The sequence below is a fragment of the Bos grunniens genome, chromosome 5 (genome assembly GCF_055505025.1).
Source record: "Bos grunniens cultivar Pamir isolate PY7600 chromosome 5, Bosgru_T2T1.0, whole genome shotgun sequence".
Taxonomy (NCBI): domain Eukaryota; kingdom Metazoa; phylum Chordata; class Mammalia; order Artiodactyla; family Bovidae; genus Bos; species Bos grunniens.
Genome location: NC_141169.1, coordinates 8694311 through 8717005, shown reverse-complemented (window position 1 = coordinate 8717005; position 22695 = coordinate 8694311). Strand labels below are relative to the sequence as shown.

Here is a 22695-nt window from a genome sequence, read left to right as displayed (position 1 = left end):
GATGTGGGAAATACTTACAATGGACTACTAGTCAGCCATTAAAAAGACGGAATAATGCCATTTGTAGCAACATGAAGGGACCTAGAGATTGTCATACGGAGTGAAGTCAGACAGAGAAGGAGAAAAAGCATATGATACCCCTTATAAGGGGAAGCTAAAAAGAAATGATACAAATAAACAACTTACAAAACAGGAACAAATTCACAGACTTAGAAAATGAACTTATGCTTCCCAGGGGGAAGGATGAGGGGGAAGGACAGAGTTTGGAATGGACATGAGCATGCTTCTACATATAAAAAGGATAACCAACAAGGTCCTAATGTATAGCATATGGAACTCTACTCAATGTTATGTAGTAGCCTAGACAGGAGGGGAGTCTGAGCAAGAATGAATACATGTATATGTATGGCTGAGTCCCTTTTGCTGTTCACCTGAAACCATCACAACACTGTTAATCAGCTTTACTCCAATATAAAATAAAGTTTAAAAAAGAAGAAAAAAAGTGAGCTAATAAATATGAATATTTAAACTTTTTATGTTGAGATAAGTATAGATTCCCTTATAGTTGTATGAAGTTCTGTTGAGAGATACTCTGTGCTCTTTGCCCAGTAGTTCCTGGAAACATTTCTGCAAAGCTCTATAGTATCTCAATCAGAAAATTGAAACGGCATAGTAAAGGTACCAAAACTGTCCATAAGCAGAGAAACCTCATGCTTCCCTGTTGTAGCCATGGTCACTTCGCTTTCACCTCCACTCCCTACTATACTCTTGACAACCACTCATATGTTTTCCATTTGTATAATTTTATCATTTAAAAACATTCTATAAATGGAATCACACACTATGTAAACATTTTGGACTGTAGCTTTCCACTCAGCATCGTTCCTGACAGATTCCCTCAGGTTGTGCCATGTCTCGACTTCATGGTATGAAAGTACCACAGTTTGTTTAACCACTCTTCTTGAAGGACATCTAGATTTTTTTCCAGTGTGGGGCTATAAGTATTCAGCTCAGCCTTCACTGGACATAAGTTTTCATTTTTCTGGGATAGATGCCCAGAAGTGCAATTGCTAGATTATATCATAGTTGCATACTTAGTGTTTTCTTTAAAAATTAAACTGCCAAATCTTTCTCCAGGGTTAATAAACTATTTTACATCCCCACCAGCACTGTATACACAAGCCAGCTTTTCTGCATCCCCACCAGCATTTAAGTCTGAATGCAGTGGTATTCCTTTGGTTTTATTTCCCTTTTGTCTAATTACGCTGAACATTCTGTAATGTGCTTTCTTGTCAGTTGTGTTATCCACTTAAGTGAAATGTCTCTTTATTTCCATTTAACAACTGAAAGTGAAGTGTTAATCACTCAGTCATGTTGACTCTTTGTGACCTCAGGAGCTATAGCTCTCCAGGTTCCTCTGTCCATGAGACTTCCCAGGCAAGAACAGTGAAGTGGGTTGCCATTCCCTTCTCCAGGGGATCTGGATCCCAAACCAGGAATCAAACCTCCGTCTCCTGCATTGCAGGCAGATTCTTTACCACGTGAGCCACCAGGGAAGCCCATTTAACAATTGCCCATCGTCAATTATCTATGGATTGCTTGCTTGTTAGAATGTTGATTGTTCTTAAATATTTCAGATTCTAATCCTTTGTCGGATACACGGTTTCTAATATTTTCTTCCAGTTTGGATTGTCATCCTCTTAACATAGTCTTATTCGGGGTAATATTTTTAATTTTGAGGAAGTGCAAATTATTTATTTTTCCTTTTATAGATTGTGCTTGTGGTGCCTAGTCTAAAAACTATCTGCCTAATGCTATATTATGAAGATCCCTTCCTACATTTTTTTCTCAAAGTGTTATAGTTTTATATTTAAACCCATGATCCATTTTTAGTTAATCTTTTATATCATTGTAAGAACAGGTCAAGGTTCGTTTCTCTTACTACTCTTTTAGAACAGTTTGAGATTCACAGCAAAACTGAGGGGAAGATACAGAGATTTCCCATATCATCCCTGTCCCCACACATGCACCACCTCCACCCCTGTCAACATCCCCCACCAGCTGTTACAACTGCTGAACTTACGATGATAGGCCATAATCACTCAAAATTCATAGTTTACGGTACTGTTCATTCTTGGTGTTGAGCATTCTACGAAAAAAAATTTAAAAAAGTGAAAGTCACTCAGTCGTATCCAACTCTTTGTGACACCATGGACTATCCAGTCCATGGAATTCTCCAGGCCAGAATACTGCAGTGGGTAGCCTTTCCCTTCTCCAGGGGATCTTCCCAACCCAGGGATAAACCCAGGTCTCCTGCACTGCAGGCAGATTCTTTACCAGATGCACTACAAGGGAAGCTCAAAAATACTGGAGTGGGTAGCCTATCCCTTCTCCACTGGATCTTCCCGACTCAGGAATTGAACCGGGGTCTCCAGCATTGCAGGTGGATTCTTTGCCATCTGAGCTATTATGGGTCTGAACAAATGTCTAATAACATGCTTCAATCAATATGGTATAGTACAAAGTATTTTCACTGTTCTAAAAATTTGTACTTCCTACCTGCTAACTCCCCTCATCCTCCACAACTCTTGGCAACTACGGATTTTTTTTACTGTCTATCATCATGTTGTTGTTCAGTCACTCAGTCATGAGCCCCCAGGGACTGCACGACAGGCCTCCCTGTCCTTCACCATCTCCCAGAGCTTGCTCAAACTCATGTCCAATGAGTCAGTGTTGCCATCCAACCATCTCATCCTCTGTCATCCCCTTCTCCTCCTGCCTTCAGTCTTTCCCAGCATCAGGGTCTCTTCCAATGAGTTGACTGTTTGCATAAGGTGGCCAAAGTATTGGAGCTCTAGCTTCACTATCACTCCTTCCAATGTATATTCAGGGTTGATTTCCTTTAGGGTTGATTGGCTGGATCTCCTTGATGTTCAAGGGACTCTCAAGAGTCTTCTCGAGCACCACAATTTGAAGGCATCGATTATTCCACACTCAGTCTTTTTTATTGTCCAGCTCTCACATCCATACAAGACTACGGGAAAAACCATAGCTTTAACTATATGGACCTTTGTAGGCAAAGTAATGTCTCTGCTTTTTAATGTGCTGTCTAGGTTTGTCATTGCTTTTCTTCCAAGGAGCAAGTGTCTTTTAATTTCACTGCTGCAGTAATTTTCCACAGTGATTTTTGGAGCCCAAGAAAATAAAAGTCTGTCACTGTTTCCATTGTTTCCCCATCTATCTGCCATGCATTTCCCCATCTATTTGGCTATCATCATAGTTTTTCAGAATGTCATATCATTGGAGTTAGTTAGACTGTATACAACCTTTTCATAATGGTTTTTTGCACCTAGTAATATGTATTTAAGGTTCCTTCATGTCTCATTATGGCTTGATAGCTCATTTCTTTTTAGTGCTCAATATTCCATTGTCTGGATATACCAAATTTATCCATTCACCTTCTCAGGGACATTTTGGTTGCTTTCACGTTTTGGCGCAATTGTAAAGGAACTGTAAAGAAAGTTGCTATAAACATTTATATGCAGGTTTTTGTGTGGTCTTAAAATTTCAACTCTTTTAGATACATACCAAGGAACAAAATTGCTAGATCATATGGTAAGCTATGGTTTTTCCAGTAGAAAACCTGTATATGGTTTTTCCATGTACAGATGTGAGAGTTGGCCCATGAAGAAGGTTGAGCACTAAAGAACTGATGCTTTCAAACTGGGGTGCTGGAGAAGACTCTCGAGAATCCCTTGGACAGCAAGGAGATCAAAGCAGTCAATTCTAAAGGAAATCAACTTTGAATGTTCATTGGAAGGATTGATGCTGAAGTTGAAGTTCCAATATTTTGGCCACCTGATGCAAAGAGCCAGCTCATTGGAAAAGAACTCTGATGCTAGGAAAGATTGAGGGCAGGAGAAGGGACGACAGAGGATGAGATGGCTGGATGGCCTCACCGGCTCAATGGACATGAGTTTGAGCAAGCTCCAGGAGTTGCTGATGGACAGGGAAGCCTGGCGAGTTGCAGTCCATGGTGCTGCAAAGAGTTGGACATGACTGAGTGACTGAACAATAATAGAAGAAGAAGATGTTTAAATTTATAAGAAACTGTCAAACTATCTTTCAAAATTTTTGTACCATTTTGCTTTCCCACCAGCAATGAACAAGGATTCATGCTGCTTTACATCCTTGCTATGAATAGCATTTGGTATTACCAGTGTTCTGAATTTTGGCCATTCTAATATGTGTATGGTCAAGCGTCCACAGTGGCTCAGCAGTGAAGAATCTGCCTGTGATGCAGGAGATGCAGCAGAATTGGGTTCAGTCCCTGGGTCAGGAAGATCCTCTGGAGGAAATGTCAACCCACTTCTTTACTCATGCTGGGAAAATACCATAAACAGAGGAACCTGGCAGGCTACAGCACACAGGGTCCCAAAGAGTCAGAAACAACCGAGCACACACGCATGCACAATAGGCATTTGGCAGCATCTCAGTAACATTTTTGTTTATATCTCCATGATAACAACTGATGTTGGGCATCTTTTTATGTGCTTATTTGCAACCTGTATATCTTCTTTGATAAACTGTCTCAAGGTCTTTGGCTCATTTTTAATTGGATTGTTTTCTTATTGCTGAGTTTTAAGAGTTCTTTGCATAATTGGGTAACAGATCGTTATTGGATGAGTCCTGTACAAATCGTGGACTCTCCTAGTGTGTGGCTTGTCTTCTAACTCACTTGATATTGACTTTCACAGAGCAGAAGTCTATAATTTTAATGAACCTGCATTATCAATTATTTCTTTCATGGATCATGCCTTCAGTGTTGTATCTAAAAAGTTGTCACCATATCCAAGGTCATATAGTTTTTCTTCTGTGTCATCTTTTAGTAGTTTTTTTTTTTTTATTTTTTAATTGAAGGATAATTGCTTTACAGAACTTTGTTGTTTTCTGTCAAACCTCAACATGAATCAAGCATAGGTATTTTGTATTTTACCAAAGTTTATTTTTGCCTATGGATCCTCAACTGCTCTAGTATCATTTGTCAGAAAAGCTATCTTTTCTCCAATGAATTGCTTTTTCAACTTTGTAAAATATTTGGCTATTTGTGTGAGCCTATTTCTGGGCCTCTATTCTTTTTAATCCATTGATACATCTCTACCAATACTATATAATCGTTATTACTCTATCTATATAATATCTTAAAAATCTGATAGGCTGATTCTTCCTATTTACTTTTTACAGAATTGTTCCACCTGTTTGAGATCCTATCCCTTTTTTTATATACAAATTTTAGAACATCCTATTTCTACAAAATGTCTGTATATATTATTTCCTTTTATTCTCACATTGGCTAAAATTTCCAGTACTGTGCTAAATAAGAGTGGTAAGAACAGACATCCTTGCTTGTGCTTAAAATAAAGAAGGAAGCATTCTGTTTTTCTTTATTAAGCCTAATTCCAGCTGTAGGATTACTGTAGAGACTCTAAATCAAGTTGAGGAACTTCCCCCATATTACTAGTTTTCTGAAAGGTCTTATCACTGGTGAGTCCTGGATTTTGTCAAATTCTTTGTGTGAACTGGATTATGTCATCATGTGGCTTTTCCTTTAGGTGGTTTATATTGATTTATTTTCAAATACTGAAACAGCCTTGCATATTGGAATAATGCTTATTTGACCATATAATTATTTGTGACTAAATTCTAACAGTATTTTGTTAAGGAATTATATATCTTTTCTATGAAAGATATCAGTCTATGGTTTCCTTCTTTTGTACTGTCTTTGTCTAGTTTTTGCTATAGAGGCAATACCAGCTAAAAAATGAATTAGAAGTGATCGTTTTTTTTCTGTTTTCTGGAAGAGACTATTTCAATTGGAATTAATTCTTTCAAAGTTTGGTATAACTCTCCAGTGAAACCATCTGGGACTAGATTTGCTTTTTTAAGAAATTTAAATTATTAATTCAATTATCTTACTATTTATAAGTCTATTCTAGTATCTATTTTATATCTAATGAGTTGTGATTGTTTGTATATTAAAGGAATTCATCTTTTTGTCAAGTTTTATGTGTGGAGTTGTTTACACTATTTTCTCATTTATCTTTTTAAGGTCTTTGGAATCTGTAGTGATATACTCTATTCATTTCTGATACCACTAATTTGTGTACTTTTTGTTTTTTGTCAGTTTTGCTGGAGATTTAACAACTTTATTGATCTTTTTAAAGTACTAGCTCTATATGTCTTTGATTTCTATTACTTTTTCTGTTTTCAATAAATTTTACTGATTTTTGTTCTCATCTCTATTTCTTTTCTTACATTTACTTTGGGGTTTATTTTGTTCTTATACTAGGTTCTTTGGTGTGGAGGGGTTAGATTACAGATTTGAGACTTTTAATCTTTTCTAACACATATATTTAGTACTACAAATTTCTGTCTCCTCACTTATTGGCTGTATTGCACAAATAAGTATGTATTACTTTCATTTCTTTCAGCTCCAAGTATATTTTAAAATTTCTCTTAAAATGATCTCCTTTAGACAAAAGACCTGTATATGGAAAACTGTAAGACACTGATGAAAGAAACTGAAGATGACATAAACAGATGGAGAGATATTCCATGTTCCTGGGTAGGAAGAATCAATATTGTGAAAATGACTATACCACCAAATGCAATCTACAGATTCAGTGCAAACCCTATCCAATTACCAATGACATTTTTCACAGAACTAGAACAAAAAATTTTACAATTCATATGAAAACACAAAAGACCCCAAACAGCCAACGCAGTCTTAAGAAAGAAGAATAGAGCTGGAGGAATCAACCTTCCTGACTTCAGACTATACTACAAAGCTACAGTCATCAAGACAGTATGGTACAGAAATGTAGACCAATGGAACAAGATAGAGAACCCAGAGATAACCCCACACACCTAGGGGTACCTTATTTTTGACAAATGAGGCAAGAATATATACAATGGGGCAAAGATAGCCTCTTCAATAAGTGGTACTGGGAAAACTGGACAGCTACGTGTAAAAGGATGAAATTGCAACACTGCCTAATGCCATACACAAGGATAAACTCAAAATGGATTAAAGACCTAAATGTAAGGCCAGAAACTATAAAACTCATAGAGAAGAACATAGGTAGAACATTCGATTACATAAATCAAAGCAAGATCTTCTATGACCTACCTCCTAGAGTAATGGAAATAAAAACAAAAATAAACAAGTGGGACCTAATTAAACTTAAAAGATTTTGTACAACAAAGGAAACTCCAAACAAAGAGAAAAGACAACCCTCAGAATGGGAGAAAATAATAGTAAAGGAAACAACTGACAAAGAATTAATTTCCAAAATATACAAGCAGCTCATATTAGAAAAGCAATATTAGAGAAAACTCAATATTAGAAAAGCAAACAACCCAATCAAAAAGTGGGAAAGGGACCTGAAGAGACATTTCTTCAAAGAAGACATACAGATGGCTAACAAGCACGTGAAAAGATGTTCAACATCTCTCATTATTAGAGAAATGCAAATCAAAACTACAATGAGATACCACGTCACACCAGTCAGAATGGCCATCATCAAAAAGTCTACAAACAATAAATTCTGGAGAGGGTGTGGAGAAAAGGGAACACTCTTGCATTGCTGGTGGGAATGTAAACTGATAACAACCACTATGGAAGATGGTATGAAGATTCCTTAGAAAGCTAGGAATAAAACCACCATATGACCCAGCAATCCCACTCCTAGGCATATACCCTGAGAAAACCAAAACTGAAAAAGACACATGTACCCCACTGTTCATTGCAGCACTATTTACAATAGCTAGAACATGGAAGCAACCTAGATGTCCATCAACAGATGAATGGATAAAGAAGGTGCACATATATACAATAAAATATTACTCAGCCACAAAAAGGAACACAGTTTCATCTGTTTCAATGGGATGGATGAACCTAGAGCTTATTATACAGAGTGAAGTAAGCCAGAAAGAGAAATATAAATATCGTATACTGACACATACATATGGCATCTAAAAAGATGGCACTGACAAATTTATTTTAGGGTGGCAATGGAGAAACAGACATAGAGAACAAACCTATGAGTATGGGGGAGGAAGGGAGGGAGAAGGGGAGATTTATGGAGAAAGTGACATAGAAATTTACAATACCATATGTAAAATAGATAACCAATGGGAACTTGCTGTGTGACTCAGGGAACTCAAACAGGAGCTCTGCAACAGGCTGAAGGGTGGGGTGGGGAGAGAGACGGGAGCGAGGTGGGGAGGGAGGGGACATGGGTGTACCTACAGCTGATTCTTGTTGATGTACAACAGAAAACATTATGTAAAGCAATTATCCTTCAATTAAAAAACTTAAAAAAGAAAAGATGTTCTCCTTTATCTATAAATTACTTAGAAATAAACTGTTAGTTTTTCAAGTATTTGGAAAGTTTCTTATTTCTATGTTATCAATTTCAAATATGATGCCAAACTATATATCTCATAAGATATTGTCAGTATTCAAAATACATGAAGAACCTAACAACAAAAGACAGCTAAGCCAACTTAAAAATGGGTAAAAGACTTGGGTAAACAGTTTTCTAAAGATATATAAATGGCTAACAAAGCTCGTGAAACAAGGCTCAGCATCATTAATCATAAGAGAAATAATCAAAACCACAATGAGATACCACTTCACACCAACTAGGATAGCAGCAGCAGTAGCAGTGGCAGTGGTGGTAGAAGAAATAGTAGGAGGAACAGACAGAAACAAGTGTTGGTGAGGATATGGAAAAACGGAAATGTTGCATATTGCTAGTAAGAATGTCAAGTGATATGGTTGACATGGAAAGCATTTGGTAGTTCCTTAAAAAATTAAAAATAAAATTACCATATGACCCTGAAATTCCAATCCTAAGTATACACAATCTGAAGAATTAAAATCAGAATTGTGTTCAAACAATAACTTGCACACGAATTTTCCTAGCAGTATTATTCACACAAACATTAATCAAGAAATGAATGGATAAACAAAATGTTATGTATCTATACAAAGGTATATACTTCAACCATTTTTTTAAAAAAGAGTGAAGTACTGATACCTGCCACGCTATGAATGAAACTTGACAATATTATGCTACGTGAAAGAAGCCAGTCATGAAAAAAATAGTAATATATTATTTCATTTATATGAACTATCCAGAACAGGCAAATCTATGGAATAGGAATGTAAAATAGCGATTTTCTAGGGTTCAGGGAATAATGAAATAGGGGAGAATAGCTAAATGATTTGGGGTTTCTCTTTGCAGCAATGAAAGCATTCTAAAATTGACTGTGGTAATAGCTGCACATATCTGTGAGGATACCATAAACTAGCGAATTGCACATTTTAAGCCGGTGAATTGTACAGCAAATGAATTATATCTCCATATATCTGTTTTTTAAAAGTGCATATGATTAAACTATAAAATATCATGTTGGGAAATAAATAATGATATCTTTAAAAAGTACACAAAGAAACAGAAGGAAACCTATAAAACACACAGCCATGTCATTCTTTAGGACCTGCATTCTCAAGCTTGTCTGTCTTCTCTCCACCTTTCAGTCTGGATGCTTGCTTCATATATAAATGTCCAGGTATTTTACTTTTACTTGGCAGAAGGAATAGGAAAAAGAACTACTCTATCTTCCTGAAAGTAGAAAGCTCCTATGTGTGCTATTTTAAGCTGATACGTTTGCAGTAAAAATGTCATGCAACAACAAATAATACAACACATGTGTGAGCATTAAACACCAGCAGATAAACATTTACCATTGAGCATTCAGTTCAGTTCAGTCGTGTCGGACTCTTTGTGAACCACAAGTCTGACCCCATGAACCACAGCACGCCAGGCCTCCCTGTCCATCACCAACTCCCAGAGTCCACCCAAACTCATGTCCACTGAGTCAGTGATGCCATCCAACCATCTCATCCTCTGTCATCCCCGTCTCCTCCTGCCTTCAATCTTTCCCAGCATCAGGGTCTTTTCCGGTGAGTCAGTTCTTCTCATCAGGTGGCCAAACTATTAAGAGTTTCAGCTTCAACATCAGTCCTTCCAATGAACACCCAGGACTGATCTCCTTTAGGATGGGCTGGTTGGATCTCCTTGCAGTCCAAGGGACTCTCAAGTCTTCTCCAACACCACAGTTCAAAAGCATCGATTCTTCAGCGCTCAGCTTTCTTTATAGTCCAACTCTCACATCCATACATGACCACTGGAAAAACCATAGCCTTGACTAGATGGACCTTCGCTGACAAAGTAATGTCTCTGCTTTTTAATTTGCTGTCTAGTTTGAGCATTACTGTAAGCATTAAATCAGATAGTGTCAATACACTGATAACAACATACAAAGCTAACCTAGGTACCAGCTTCGCATAGTGGTAGAAAATAGATGATAGTTCAAGTGCCTGCTCTTCCAATTATTTAAAGTGTCCACTGATCAGTATTTTTGAACTCTAATTGTAGGTTAAAGTTACCTGAAGAGTTATACAAAAGCAAAAATCCTGAGCTTTGGTAAAGATTGATTATAACAAAATAGGCATAGATTCCTTAAATCAAGATTTTTAAAAACTTTCTATGTGATTCTCATGGTCAGTGAGGTTTTTTTTTACATTAATTTATTTTTTACTGAAGGAAAACTGCTTTACAAAATTTTGCTGTTTTCTGTCAAACCTCAATATGAATCAGCCATAGGTATACATATATCCTCTCCCTTTTGAAACACCCTCCCATCACCCTCCCCATCCCAACCCTCTAGGTCATGAGTTTTGAGAACCACTCCTTTAAACCTATGACATAAATAACTTAATCTAAACCAAGTTCTGAGCACACTACAGCATTCTGAGGAAGGAAGAGTACCCATTTTCTGACCTGGTCCATGATCAGCTGCACTGCTTTATAAGTCTGTCAGTAGTCAATTCACATGATTCTGAGCCTCGTATTCCTCATGTCTAACCTGGAAGAAACTGTTCCTAATGCACGGAGTTAATTAATCTAATGATGAAAGTAGGTAACATATATAAAAGCACATCAGACATTATAGGGGCATTAGTTCCATACTTTGTTCCTTAAATGTCTCCGCAAAATATAAGTAAAATATCCTTATTATCACAACCTAATGTTTAAGAGAGTTCCAGAAATCATCTAAATTTCTGCTTTATTGACTATGCCAAAGTCTTTGACTGTGTGGATCACAGTAAATTGTGGAAAATTCTGAAAGATATGGGAATACCAGACCACCTGACCTGCCTCTTGAGAAATCTGTATGCAGGTCAGGAAGCAACAGTTAGAACTGGACATGGAACAACAGACTGGTTCCAAATAGGAAAAGGAGTATTGTCACCCTACTTATTTAACTTATATGCACAGTACATCATGAGAAACGCTGGGCTGGAAGAAGCACAAGCTGGAATCAAGATTGCCAGGAGAAATATCAGTAAGCTCAGATATGCAGATGACACCACCCTTATGGCAGAAAGTGAAGAGGAACTAAAAAGCCTCTTGATGAAAGTGAAAGAGGAGAGTGAAAAAGTTGGCTTAAACCTCAACATTCAGAAAATGAAGATCATGGCATCTGGTCCCATCACTTCATGGCAAATAGATGGGGAAACAGTGGAAACAATGGCAGAGTTTATTTTCTTGAGCTCCAAAATCACTGCAGGTGGTGACTGCAGCCATGAAATAAAAAGACACTTACTCCTCAGAAGAAAAGTTATGACCAACCTAGATAGCATGTTAAAAAGCAGAGACATGACTTTGTCGACAATGGTCTGTCTAGTTAAGGCTATGGTTTTTTCCAGTAGTCATGTATGGATGTGAGAGTTGGACTATAAGGAAAGCTGAGTGCCAAAGAATTGATGCTTTTGAACTGTGGTGTTGGAGGAGACTCTTGAGAGTCCCTTGGACTACAAGGAGATCCAACCAGTCCATCCTAGTGCTGAGTGTTCATTGGAAGGAGTGATATTGAAGCTGAAACTCCAATACTTTGGCCACCTGATGTGAAGAATTGACTCACTGGAAAAGACCCTGATGCTGGGAAAGATTGAAGGCGGGAGGAGAAGGGGATGACAGAGGATGAGATGGTTGGATGGCACTGCCGACTCAATGGACATGAGTTTGAGTGAACTCCGGGAGTTGGTGATAGACAGGGAGGCCTGATGTGCTGCAGTCCATGGGGTTGCAAAGAGTCAGACACAACCGAACTGAACTGAACTACAAGTTTTACATAGTGATTTAAATGCTAGGAAGGAAAAAGATATACTAGTCCAACCATCTGAATGCTACATATAGTTTTTTGGCTCTTCTAGGGCCATCTATTGGTATGGTTGGTTTTTAACATAAATACTGCAGAAGTGCCTCTTAAGTAAAAAAAGTAGGCTTATTTTTTCCATCAATTACTGGACTTTGCTTAATACTTCTACACTCTCCATCTCCCTTTTCCAAGATTGCTGCATTATCACCCTTGTCCAGGAGTTACTGAATTCAAAGGACCAACATGTTATCCCCAAAATGTCTCTTCTTACAATCTAGAATCATTTTGCATTTTAAAGAGGTCTTACTGTATCTATGAAATTGGGAATGTTTTCCCCCAAGATAGCAGTCTTTAAGGTTTGTGGATCCCCAGTGAAGGCATCCTAAGAGATATCTCTGCATTGTCTATCCTTTTTTTAACCTCCTGAAATTTGTTTTGAACCCACTCAAGTGGGTCACACTATAAAACATGTGGAACAGATCTGAATGATGTAATGCAAACCCCGAAACTGCCCTGTTCCATACAGATACATCAGTACTCAGAGATTGACATTTTGACTTAGTGAACACAACGGTTACTAACATTCCCACCAATTTGATGGTTTGGTTGATTGCAGAAAAGCCATCATTTCAGAGTTTTAGAAAGTTAGTCTCCTCCTGGTGTATTTAAACTATAAAATACCACTTGACATATCACATGAATTCATATCACAGAAACTGTCTCATCTTGAGACAATTAGACCAGTCGAAGCATGACTAGATTCTAAAGTGTAACATTTGGGATTACACTGTACATTAAATCAGAAGCTGAAATAATTCATTAAACCCATTATAGGAGCTTCAAAGACAAAACCCTGCAGTCTGCAATAAACAGACATAATATAAAATGACAAAAGAAAATATCATGCCTGAAGGAAAACAATTACATTTTCTATTTATAAGGACCATTAGAATAACTAAGTCATATTGTGAAAGTAAGATAGTAAAATGGTTTGTTTTAATAAGCTACTGCCAAGGTATTTTAGGAAAAGAATATTTTGGAACAGCAGAGATGAATCATCCTTAAATGCAGATTATATTTTCTAAACAGATACTTTTGGTCAGGGTCTGGGTTTAATGTTTGGCTAGCTTTTAAATGCTTTCTTACAGAACTATTTTTAACTGAGTCATGATATTCCTTTAATTCTCAGAAGTAGTTTTGTGCAATTCGGAGTTTGGGGAGGCTGAAAATAGATGAATCAGACAGTAACAAAAGCATGGAGCAGGAGAACAAAGACATGTGCATTTAGAGCAGTGATTTAGGGTTTCTGGGTTTCTGTTGCTTTCTTTACCTGAAAAGTCTAAGCCTTTTCATTTTCTTGAATCTAAACAGAAGCCAAATGGACTCTCAACTATGCCAATCTAAACTAACTTCCTATTTTCCTCCTAGAAAGTACTATTAACTTTCCCCTGAGAAAGATAGGTTACAGAAGAGCCAAATAAATAAGACTCCATTTAGAGGACCCTAAGAGTATACACAGTGCACACAAAAATCAATGTGAGCCCCTCTGACAGCTGAAATGAGACGTCTCGAAATGTTTTGCCAGCTTCATAGAGCATTGTATATTTGCAAAGTACCCTCTCTGCTTTTGTGCTCCTTTATCTTGCTTAGCCTTTCTCGTTAAAAATACAATTCTGCCCTTTTGCTAACATTTCCTAGGCTTAGGTGCTTTCTTTTAACACCTAGCCACAAAAACTTTAGTTGGTAGCACCCAGCATTGCTGAAAGCAAATTAACCTGGATGAATATGCACCCTGGGATTATTCGATAGTATAGTATTACTGATAATTTCTATTTTGATGTTTGGCCTTCTTTTCTTTTCATGTCCCATGGTATCTAGACAGATTACAGAAAGTTGCCTGGAAGGAAAAAGAAATGCCCTGTTTTATTTTGCAGTATCTGACATTCTCATGCCTAAACATGGAGAATTGAACTGTGAGGCACAGGCTTAAAGTTTGGAGAGAGAGAGACAGGAAACTAGTTAGCTAGATCAAACCATGTTTCCCAGACAGGGACAAAGGAAAACTACAGTAGTAAAGTATCACCATTTATTAAACACATATACAAATTTGCTACAGAAACAAATAGCTGAAATGCTAAACGTGTTTTGCTAAACTTTTCATACTTGATTCTGAAAACTGATTTCATTTTTAAGAAAGAAGAATTAAGAAGAAAATGATTCATTTTAGGCATTATTTATTCTATTATTACAATGGTCTGGCCTACAATTGCTTTTGAGGCCCTATCTGACCACTCGTTTAAAATTCAACTCTGAATGCCCAGTTCATTAACTTGCTCAATGCCCAATGCCCAATTAATGCCCAATTTACTTTAACTTGCTGTACTCTTTCCTTGTTGTCAACTAACATAACTATATCAATTATGTATTTATGATTATTATCAGCTGCAGATTTCCTTGTGTTTAAGTATAAGATCTATGAGGACAAAAGTCTTTGTTCTATTCATTGGTGTATCCCAAGAGTGTAGAATAACACCTCACAAAACATATTTGGTGAATGGATGAATGAATAGTACTATGGCAGATGTTAATCAGGATCTTTGACCTGCTATTTAGAAATCAGCCCATGGTAACTGACTTAATTTTTAGCATTGGCTCTAACATTTAATCTCTTTATTAGCTATTGACTATAATGTACTTTACCTGCCTCCACTTTATAAACACAAACTCTACAGTTTGAAAAATACTGCATTTTTTCCCAGTCTCACAGGAATGTGCAATAAAACCTGGAAGAGACTTAGGACATAGAGCATTAAATGTATACTTTCTGTGGCAACACAGTGAATAAATACTGGAATAAATAACTTCCATTCTTTAAACAAACAACAGATAAGAAAAAGGAGAAAAAATAGCAAGCTACATCATTCGCCTTGGCTTAACGGACCAGCAGAATCAAATATTAAAATGCTGAAATGAAAATAATAACCCCACAGAACTCAAGAGAGCTTGTGCTTCATTGCTGAAGTTCTGAACTTCAATAGAGAGGAATACTAGACTCTTGTTTAGAAAATGATTCTTCGTGACATTTCAGTGAGTTGTCAAATCTATAACCTCTGGTTTTGACTGTGCCAGAGGATGGTGCCTTTCCTGGGAGGCAGGTTACACCTCTGCGAGTGGTTAAAAAGGAAGGGCGAGCTTTCTGCACACGGCACCACTATTCACTGAAGAAGGTTATTTTCATGCTAAATCATCTGCACAAAACCATATGGTTAGAAGAAAATAGATTGCTAGCCAATATAGAGCATCTCCAGAGGGCACTAGCCTGGCATCAGATGCCTGCTGATTTGTTTGCTATTTGAATAGATGCCTTCTTTTCTCTTGGCTCATGGAAAGAAATTGTGATTTGGGGCAATAATTCCACTTGAAAAGATAGAACAGAATGTCTAAAGTTAGAAATATTTCCCAGTATTTTACATGTATTTCTGTGTGGACCTGAATCTTGATCTTAAGGAACCTACACCTCAGTAGAGGATAGCACATTCACATATAAAACCATAGTGTAATTATAAAGCAACAAATGCCATAGAAGAATGTCAATGTTTTGGTAAAAATTAAAAAAAAAATACTGAAAGCATATATTTTGGATTTACAGCCTTCAGAACTGAAGAAGATAAAACTGTTTTTTTAAGCTCTGTAGTCTGTGGCACTGTTATGACATACCTAAAAATGTGATAAAATACATTAGAACCCAAAACACTTTCTCTTCTGGAATCAATTAATAAAGATAAAGCAGACTGATGGACAGGTGATTTTCCCTCCTGTAAAGATAGTAGTCAGAGGGCATTACCTCTGTGGGAGAAAGCCTTCATTTTGGTACAAAGAAAAAGATTAAATGTACAAGAATTTCAGGAAAGAAATAAGTATAAATACAAAACAACTAATGTTTGCGATTTACTTTTACCAACATCCTTGTGTTTAATGTTATGAACCCTGTGACGTGGATTTGGAACAATAGACTTCAGTCTGTAGGCTTGTGTGCCCGGCACACGCAGCTGGGATTTGAACCCAGGCCCCTCAGCTTGAAATCCTGTTCTCTCACAATGTCACCTCTGTGCGCCAGTTCCATTTGGGCTGAATTTCTTTTGTGTTAATAGCCTTTAGTGAAGGAAACTCAGTTTCTTTTAACCTTGGCAAAGACCTTGTTCCCTGTAAGCAATGGAAATACTAGCACTCTGTGGTGTAACAGGTAAGTGCTTTTTTATTTCTAATAATTTTAAGTTAATGATGTTGTTCTTATAATGACAGTTCAGTTCCTCAATATATGTGAGATCACTCAGCCTTGTGGGTTGTTATGTGTGTCTTAAAATCAAATGGCAAATGTATTATTCATTATTTCAGAATGCCCGACATATAATACAGAAATGACTCAGTTGTCTAAGCAGAAGCCAGGTACTCCACACGATTATTGCTACATTTCTTGTTATGAGGGTACAATGGACTCAATTCGATTATTTCTATTTTCTAGATGATTGTATAATAAGAATTGATATTTATGATGAGAGAATTGCAGACTTTCTAACTTCAAATAGCCCATTATATATTGCAAGCTTTATTTACAAGTCAAAAAAAAATAGAGATATGAGTTTTCATTAAATTTTTGACCAAAAACATTGAAATTAATAGCACTTTGTATTGCCGTATGTCATTTATCACTCTCTACTTCCACTATAGTTTTATATATACGTGTTTTATTCTCCACTGATTTGTAAGTTCTTAGATCGGGATTCATGTCTAATTCACCACTGCGATCTCACTTTGCCGTCTTTGTCAGTTTTCAGTAAATATTTCATTCATGAATGAACTCATTACAAGCAAAATTGTTTCTTTGTATCACTCAGTTATTAAAAATGTGAACCAAAATGATCCACTAGATTAACTTAGAACCTATTACACAGAGTGAAGTGAGTCAGAAAGACAAAGATAAATATCGTATTATAACACATATATACAGAATCTAGAAGGATGGGAGAGAAGGCAATGGCACCCCACTCCAGTACTCTTGCCTGGCAAATCCCATGGATGGAGGAGCCTGGTAGGCTGCAGTCCATGGGGTCACTAGGAGTTGGACATGACTGAGAGACATCACTTTCACTTTTCACTTTCATGCATTGGAGAAGGAAATGACAACCCACTCCAGTGTTCTTGCCTGGAGAATCCCAGGGACGAGGGAGCCTGGTGGGCTGCCGTCTATGGGGTCGCACAGAGCTGGACACGACTGAAGTGACTTAGCAGTAGCAGTAGAAGGATGGTACTGAAGAACTTATTTACAGGGCAGGAATAGAGAAACACAAAGAAAACAGACTTATGGCCATGGGGAGAGGGGAGGAGAGGGTGGGATGTCTGGAGAGAGTAACATGGAAACTTACATTACCATATGTAAAATAGATAGCCAATGGGAATTTGCTGTATGGCTCAGGAAACTCAAACAGGGGCTCTGTATCAATCTAGAGGGGTGGGATGGGGAGGGACACGGGAGGGAGGTTCAAAAGGGAGGGGATCTATGTATACCTATGGTTGATTCATGTTGAGGTTTGACAGAAAACAACAAAATTCTATAAAGCAATTATCCTTCACTAAAAAAATAAATTTAAAAAATGATCCACTAAGTAATGATTTTATATCAAAGAAAATGCATACATCAAAATAAAAGTATTTGTACCTCAGACAGATTCTAAGCAAATGAAGTACTACCATATGGAAGAGTCCTTTCATCTGTGTTAAACAGATTTTTTATATTAATTTATAAATGGTATTGATCAAATTTTCATGGCACAAAAAAACTTTTCTTTCTTAAAATTTATGCATTTGGTCTGTGGCTTAAGAAATCAAAGTCCATTAGTCTAGCTTATTTATACCATCACCTTGGCACATGGAACTCCCCTGGGATATCTGGAAAATAATCATTCTCTCCTGCTGTTTCAATTAGCACTCTAGAACACTCATGATCTTTACTAGAAACTGTCTTTGACACCGTAACACTCATCAGCTTGAAATATATTTTTTGACAGTTCTGAGGCAAAAGGTTTAGGATTTTTTATTAAGGGACTCACATGGGGATGAAAATTACAAGTTGAGGAAGACGTGGGGCAAGACGCTCAGAGAAAGTGATCACCAGTCCCTCCTGCTGTTTTAGCAAAATAACAGAGCCTATACACTAGGGCAGAGCTGACCTTAAGATGCTAGGAACGCACATGGCCAGCTCTCCAAATGAGAGAGCCTTTGATTCCTAAGCCTCATCAGCTAGGGTGACAGGACCTACTTTCTCACTCTGCCTCCCCTTGAGTTGAGACAGTATGAGTATTTCTTTAATCTTTCCCCACTTGATTATGGGACTTCAGTCCCCTGTTAACAAGGTGTATTGAGCCTCTTCTCTGTGGAGAGCCTGTGCTGTTGCACCGTGTATTGGCACAAAAGAAAGGGGGAAATTATCCCTGCCTTTGAAGATCTCCAAGCATGGAGAACCTGGGTAAGAAGTTAACGCCGACATCATTCATTCTTTCATTGGACCATAAGAAGAAAGACAGAAATGAACAGGAATAAGTGCTGCCAAAGCCATTTCTTCTGATTTGGGCATACTGTAATAAGAAAGACACCTGGGATACAATAAGAATCCTCAGCTCACATAAATTGGCCCAATTTTTAGGCAAGAACCCCACATGAATTTGAAAATACACGCCATTTACTGAAAGGTGACCTTATTAAGAAAATTAGCAACTACATGCTGTAAAGGCATGAAATGTGTGATAAAACGGTTCTAAAAATATCTTAGTGCAGCCTTCACATTCTCAAGCAGAGGCGACTTGATTAACGAAGGTGAAATCAAGCTTCGTTAAGGTCTATTGAAATCTCATTTCTTTTAAATACACCATTGTCTTAAAGTAAAGATTTAGAGGATCTCTCCTCAAAAGATTTTACTTCCTGCTAAAAGGTTGTTGGGGATTGTGTATATGTGTTGTGTGTGTGTGTGTTTGCTTTTTCTGTTTCCTGTAGTTTCACCTATTGTTCCAAGTATAGTGTTTTGATAAACAGATAAAAACAATGTATGACAACTCACTGAGAGAAGGAAGCCAATTTCTAGTCCTTTTGTGATAACTTTAATCTCTCCTCATATCTTTTCCCTTGCAATGTTCTTTATGATCGATAAGTACGTTTCTCAGGGTTCCTGAGATTGATTGTTTTCATCACAGGCAAGAAATTTATTCCACCTAAGTTCATTGAGTGCTATCCTAACTCAATTTTACCCTATCTCTGTCTCTCTCTGTCCCTCAGGAATCATTTTAGGTAAAAGGAGAAAAAAACTACACTAAAGGTAATTAGGAACTGTGATAGGTAATACTTTGCCAAATATTGACCTCTGGAAAGTAGGCATGTACTTAAATTTGAGTTTCCAGCTACACAGAGCAAAGACCTTTTATATAAGTGAAAGGGCAACACTTGCGTTGTTGCATCTATAGAGTATCCAATCATTAACCAACGCATGCTGTTAACACTGCTTATTAACAGGCTATACTTTCACAGACCTCTGTATTACTGGGGAAAAAGAAATCCTGAACTTTCGTTCTTTCTCTGTGGAATAATGAGGGGGTAGAAGAGCAATGACTCCCCACTGACAAGATATTTCTTAATATTCTACAATAGTGCTCCCCAGACACTTTATTCTGAAATATTCAGCTACTACAAACAAAGAGAGTTGGGAATGAAAGCAGATCAAGGAGCTGTACTTTGTGAGGAAGGGAATGGGTGGTAATTGGATTAGGCAGTCTGGATAGCCAGTTCTGAAACAGAAGTAATTTCAGAAAAGAATCACCAAAAGTAAAAAAGAGGAAAATATTATAGGTTCTATAGTTGATATTAATGAAAGTTTCATTACTTTGAAGCCAAAGTTAACTACCTTTATAAAACATAATTTAATGACTTTTAACAAAAGCACACACAAATTCATTTTAACACACTTTATGCATGTGTTGGGGGATTCATATAGTCAAAGCTATGACTTTTTCAGGAGTTATGTAAAAATGTGAGAGTTGGACCATAAAGAAGGTTGAGCACTGAAGAACTGATGTTTTCAAATTGTCATGCTGGAGAAGACTTTTGAGAGTCCTCTGGACAGCAAGGAGATCAAACCAGACAGTCCTAAGGAAATCAACCTTGAATATTCATTGGAAGGACTGAAGCTGAAGCTCCAATACTTTGGCCACCAGATGAGAGGAGTCAACTCATTGGAAGAGGTCTTGATGCTGGGAAAGATTGAAAGCAGGAGGAGAAGGGGACCACAGAGGATGAGATGGCTAGATGGCGTCACTGACTGAATGGACATGATTTTGTCTATTCACAAAATCTGGGAGATAGTGAAGGACAGGGAAGTCTGGCATGCTGCAGTCAATGGGGTCGCAAAGAGTAGGACATGATGTAGCAACTGAATGACATATAAACGGTGGCTCAGATGGTAAACAATCTGCCTGCAATGGGGGAGACCTGGGTTTGATCCTGGGTTGGAAAGATCCCTTGGAAAAGGGAAAGGCTACCCACTCTAGTATTCTTGCCTGGAGAATGCCATGGACAGAGGAGCCTGGTGGGCTAGTCCATGGGGTAGCAAAGAGTTGGACACAACTGATCAACTAACACTTTTTTATGCATACATAGGCTCAGATACTGACATAAGTGCTATACAAGGTACATTGGATTTTCTTCTGAAAGAAAGGAATATATTTTATTTCTTGAATTTGAATATCTATATCATTCATGCAAACTAGCTTATTGTAAGTTCTTATTCTGGGTTTTAGGCGCATATAAACTTGAGGAAAATGTGGTCTTTGATCCAAGGAGCATATAGGCTAAGAGAGAAGTTATAGGATACACACATATCCCTTTTTGTTAAATAAAATATATTAAAAATCATTAGAGGTTACAAAGTGCTATTAATTGAGAGGGGTATTTTTACAAGCTCTTTCTAGAGAAAACAGAAAAGGTTCCATGGAGCCAGTAGCTCTTGAAAAGTGTCTTGTTATTGTTTAGTCACTAAGTCATGTCCCCCCATATTGCTAAGTCTGTGACCCCTTGGACTGTAGCGCACTGGGCTCCTCTGCTCATGGGGTTCCCCAGGCTAGAATACTAGTTGGTCGCCATTTCCTCTCCCAGAAATGAGCCTTGACGTTTGGACAAAATTTAGAAGAGATGAATTGGCAGGAAGGGCTTTGGACAGAGTGAACAGCATTAACAAGAACCCAGAGGAGTGAGAATGTGGGTATCCTGTGAGAGTGAATAACACAGTCTGACTGGAGAATATAATATGGGGAAAAGAAGACGGAAAAGGCAGCTTGATAAAATTCATCCATGTTGTTGAATGCCAAGATGAAAATCTGGACTTTAATCTCAAGCAATAGATGAAGATGAGAAATATACTATATATTGCAAGAATTTTTATAGCTTCCAAAACCTGTTCTTCTGCTGTATCATTAAATTCCCCATCAGCCCCATAAGGTAAGCAATTTATATACAGGAGTCTATAAATGGGATTCAAATTAATTCTTGTTCCACAGCTCTTTCCTCTACATGGTCATGAACAACTTTGAAAATTTCATCAAAGCTATAAACTTCTTCCCAGAAAAATGCATATGCAAAATTTACATATATAAAATTTTTCTTAAACTTTCAGGGTCCTCACTGATTCTCATTTTCATTCTCTGTTAGAAACTCTTGCACTATCCAAAGACATCCCCCAGTGTAAGAATGCATTTTTTTCTATGATCCAATAATATTTCACATTGAGAAACAGTCAGAGAATTCTAAGGAAGTTACTGAAAATATCATTATTTTTTCTCATAACAGAAATATGAAGGGAGTATGTATGTTACATGATTAACTAAAACAATATAATAATTCCACCCAATAGTTTGAAATATTATTTTTATAAAATAAAAACAATATCTTGATCTAAATCCATACCAACCCACAATCATTTCAGACCCTTGAATATTTTAATTAAACTTTGTTTGTCTTAATATTTTATCTAAAGCTCTACTGTTTTACATTTTCCTATATCTTTCAATTTAAATATCAACATTTGCATCAATGAGAATTCTCATGTTTCAGCTACTCAGAGGACAAAGCTTTATGGACAAAATATGTAAATCTTGAGTTTCAAATCTATACTTACTAACTGTCTGAAATGGGACAAATCACACCTCCAATAAGCCCATGAAAATATCTAGGATTTCTCTTTAAAATAGGAATAATAATTATCCTCTACCTTAAAAAGTTACTATATCTAGAAAACTTCTAAATAATAGAAATAGTATCTAATACATGATTCAATAGCCATTTTAAAAAACCTAATAGTCTTAA

At 37.1% G+C, this 22695-nt stretch overlaps 1 long non-coding RNA gene across 3 annotated transcripts in view; it reads right to left on the bottom strand.

Moving 5' to 3' along the window:
• Positions 1-22695, bottom strand: part of LOC147371301 (uncharacterized) — a 190861-nt gene that overhangs the window by 79196 nt on the left and 88970 nt on the right. Inside the window, exon 2 of one of the 3 annotated variants that reach the window (XR_015163435.1) lies at positions 2084-2149. The exons of the other annotated variants lie outside the window; for them this stretch is intronic. This is a non-coding gene — a long non-coding RNA (uncharacterized LOC147371301). The remainder of the gene's footprint in view (positions 1-2083; positions 2150-22695) is intronic. 3 annotated transcript variants of the gene reach the window in all.